Genomic DNA, 4,328 nt, shown 5'->3' with positions numbered 1-4,328 from the left:
GCCAGTAAAGAACATCCCTCCATGGCTTCTGCATCAGCTCCTGCTTTCCTGACCTGCTTGAGTTCCAGTCCTGACTTCCTTGGTGATGAACAGCAGTATAGAAGTGTAAGCTGAATAAACCCTTTCCTCCCCAACTTACTTCTTGGTCATGATGTTAGTGCAGGAATAGAAACCCTGACTAAGACAGTTACATTTTGTATTTCTTTTCTGTCTCTTAACTTTTTGTTTGTTCTTTGTGAATTTCATATTGTGACCCCAATCCCACTCATCTCTCCCTCCCCTTGTACCTGTCTTCCACCCTTACAACCTCCCCTGCAACAGAGAAACCCCGTTGTGGAAGATGTAGTGTGTCACAGTGTGTCCCACAGTATACCCTTTTATCCACACTTTCTTGCTTGCATATTTTCGTTGCAATGACTTGTCTGGTACGAGCGAGACCTTTGTCTTCTGCTACTCTACCAATACCGGATCCTCACTGGGACTCCTCTGGGATACCCTGTTGTTGCCCGTGTCATGGAGATCCTGTAGTTTTGGATCTGTCGGACAAGCCCCTTCGTGGACTCCGTGTGGTGGTACACGTTAGGGTGTGCCAATTCAGAGCCCTGGATCTGGGCCCAAGAGGTATCTGAGCTGGTCAGCTTCCTGGCTCTCTTGCTGCTATACTCTGGAGCTGGGTCACCAGGAACAGACCCCAACCCCCAACTGAGAGTCAGCTCTACCCTGCTGTTTAGATGAGAGGCTTGCTCTGTTCTCTAAGCTTCAGCAGATGAGGGATGGGGACAGCTCTCTTGCTCTTATGACCCCAGGGCCAGATTTCCCACCTGCCACAGGTTGAGAGGCAAGGGGGGAGGAAGGTGTCTCTCCTTTGTTCATACCCTTCCCCCAACCCCTCCCCCACCCCACCCCCACCCGGAGGTGAGTGGCACTGCAAGCCTTCCCACACTCATCCTCAGGCTGGCTCACTTGCCACTCTGGGTCTGTGCAGGCTGCTGTCCTGAGTACTGCTGCTGGCTGGGGACAGAGGAGGCTCTCTGGCTCTCCCAGGGCCAGCTCTCCCACAATGCCCAGGCAAGGAGTAGGGTCAATCCTGCACAGTCCTCAGACAACGACGTTCACTTGGCCTTTGGTGGTAGGTAACAAACTCCTACTGCTTCAGGGCCACGGACCCAGACACTATACCCGTGGCGGCACAGGCCAGAACCCCACCATGGTCCCAAGTGGCATCACTGGCTACTCACATCAGGCTGTTCCTCAATACTCTCGAGTCTCCAGTTCTGCCTCTCTTCACTGTGCCTACATCCTTCCGTTTCTTTTTCTCTTCCACTTCACCACTTACTTGTTCCTCTTAGTGGCACAGGGATCTATCTCTGAGTGTCTGGGATTGTCTCAGAAGTGGTCTCAGGAGTGCTATGTGCCTGTGCAGTACGGCTCCAGGCAGGGGTTATCTCAGGCAAGGGCTGTTTCCCCAGGCCTGAGTGATGCCAGACTGGTACTTATCCCAGGTTAGCTCCTTGTCCAGGCCTCATGGCACTGGTGGTCTGGTGGTCATCTTGGGCTAGCTCCTCACCCCGACTTGCAGGAGTGGCCCCATGTGAGGCTCGTCTGTCTCCGGTTTACTCCTGCCAAGGTCCCCACGTTCCCAGGTGTGTTTTTTTCTAGTCTCCATCTTGTTTCTCTTCCTGGTAATCATGCTCATGTTTTTGGTTTTTGTTTCGTTTTGTCTTTTTTCCAGGGCGTGTCAGGTTACACTCGTGTTCACGGGTCAGAACACTGAGCAAAGGTGTAGCCTCTCTCCTCTCTGCCACCTGCAGACACACACGTGACAGAATAGTCATACCTGCTATGCCTCTATGGGCAGTGTTTTGTTTCTTGTTTTTTTAAAAACAAACAAAAAAACAAAAACACCCCCCCCCCAAAAAAAAAACCACCAACAACAACCAAAACCCAAAAAATCAAGGTTGTCTTAGTCAGGGTTTCTATTCCTGCACAAACATCATGACCAAGAAGCAAGTTGGGGAGGAAAGGGTTTATTAGTCTTACGTTTCCATACTGCTGTTCATCACCAAGGAAGTCAGGATTGGAACTCAAGCAGGTCAGGAAGTAGGAGCTGATGCAGAGGCCATGGAGGGATGTTCTTTACTGGCTTGATTCCCCTGGCTTGCTCAGTTTGTTCTCTTATAGAACCAAGACTACCAGCCCAGAGATGGCACCACCCACAAGGGGACCTCCCCCCTTGATCACTAATTGAGAAAATGCCTTACAGCTGGATCTCATGGAGGCATTTCCCCAACTGAAGTTCCTTTCTCTGTGATAACTCCAGCCTGTGTCAAGTTGACACAAAACCAGCCAGTGCAAAGGTCTTGGTGTGTTGCCCTGGCTGGCCCAGAGCTCACAGAGATCTGCCTGCCTCTGCCTCCTTAGAGCTAGGATTCCAGGTTTGGGCTGTTGCATTCGGCTAATATTTCGTATTTCTATAACACAACAGCATTTTGCTTGTCAGCAAAGATCTGAGTCCTCATATGGCCTTTGTGTCTTGTGGTTTCAGCCATGTCGTGTGAGAAGGGCTCATGATATCTCTGCATGAAGCCCTGGTTTTATGTCCAGCAGCAAACCAAGAGACACACCATGTTGTCTTCTGTGAAAACCTTCTCATTTGGGGAAGCAGGGGATGAATATGGGAAAAATATATCCATATGTGAAAGTGTCATAATGAAGCCCATTATGTATAATCAATACATAGACATAATACATAATAAAAAAAAAATACCCTCCCAAATGAAGTGGTTTCCAAACCAATGGGATTTGTGACATTTTCCTAATGACCCTTTGAGTTTTTCACTCTGTTACCCTCCCTTCTCCCTCTCTAACTAGAGATAGGACACTTTTAAAGGCAAACAGTGAATCCGATGGTTAAGGAAGAGGCCGTAGAGATGAACCTTGCTAGGGCTAAGGCAGGTATAGAGCAAAGTTTAGACCCGTGGTTCTCACCCTTCCTCACACTCCAGCCTTTAATACACTTCTGCACGTTGCGGTGACCTCCAACCATAAAATTATTTTCGTTCCTACTTCATAAATAATTTTGCTGCTGGTATGAATCGTATTGTAATGTAAATATCTGATGTGTAGGATATCTAATATGTCACCCCTCACAAAGGCTTCTCACTGGCCTAGTGGGAATGTGCATACCCCTAATCTATGACTGCCTACAGTCCACCTTGGTCTAAAACATTAAAAATACACCAGAAATAATCAAAAATACTCCAGAAATTAATTTCAGAACATCCAATTTGTTTATTTTTATTTTTAAACAAGGTATTATGTAGTTCAGATAGGCCTTGAGCTCACTAGAAAGGCAAGGAAGGCCTTGAACTCACAATCCTCCCACTCCTGAGTGCAAGAATTCCAGGTGTGCACCAACAACATCCCAGGCTAAATCACTATTTTTTAATTGCTCTAAAAGGACAACTTTTGAGTGGACAAATTCTTCCCTGATGAGGTCCTAGCTAGCAAACACACGACTAAAACAAAAATCTTCACTCGCTTTTGTCATCTCCTGAGCAACAAACTAAAAACCCCCGTGTGCAGTTAGAGAATAAATACCAGAAAAGCGCAAAAATATCAACCATGGACGCCGCAGATCCAGAATGAACGCTCAGCAGGGAGGTGGAAGAGCTGTGGGGTGGAGCCGTGAACGCCCAGCAGGCTGCAGCCCAGAGTCCCCATAGCCTGGGCCAATCTGAACGGAGGGCTGGGGGCTGGGCTGGGTTGGCTGCAGGGATCAAAGAGAAACAGGGGGAAACAGGCCCGGGACTGTCTGCTCTCTGAGCAAAGATAATAGCATCCTCGCTGTGGCGAGAATGAACACACAGAGCAAGGTTTAAAAACACAATGAGCTCAGAGCTGGTCGGATTCCTTTATCCCACGCCTCAAACTCATCAGGCTTGTCCTCAATTCAGAATCACTCTAATATTGAGTTACAGGGTGAGAGAAATAAAAGGGCAAACCACGGAGTGTTTCTCAGAGGGCAGGGTTGCCACATCTTCATATGAAGGAGTCGATTTAGTGGGACGAGGGTCGCGTTTAAAACATGGGGGAAGAAAAGGGAGGGAAGTGAGGAAGGCAGGCAGGCAGGTGACATGCTTAGGGTGGGGGATAAGCCTTACTCGCGACATCTTGCTTTGTATGTGTGTGTGTGTGTGTGTGTGTGTGTGTGTGTGTGTGTGTGTGTGTGTGTGGTATCTTATTGTGAGCATCGGTGAAAACTGAGGTACTCTCTCCAGGTTTTCCCTCCTAGGAGACAAGGCTTTCAGAAACAGGACTTCACCAAC

The 4,328-nt window shown here is 48.2% G+C and overlaps 1 pseudogene; it reads right to left on the bottom strand.

The window, feature by feature from the left end:
• Positions 1-1,734: 1,734 nt before the first annotated feature.
• On the bottom strand, positions 1,735-1,859 carry LOC115065140 (annotated as a pseudogene).
• Positions 1,860-4,328: the final 2,469 nt, after the last annotated feature.

The sequence above is a fragment of the Mus pahari genome, chromosome 12 (assembly GCF_900095145.1).
Source record: "Mus pahari chromosome 12, PAHARI_EIJ_v1.1, whole genome shotgun sequence".
Taxonomy (NCBI): Eukaryota; Metazoa; Chordata; class Mammalia; order Rodentia; family Muridae; genus Mus; species Mus pahari.
The sequence above is the reverse complement of the archived record's forward strand: the minus strand, read 5'-3'. Positions and strand labels throughout refer to the sequence as shown.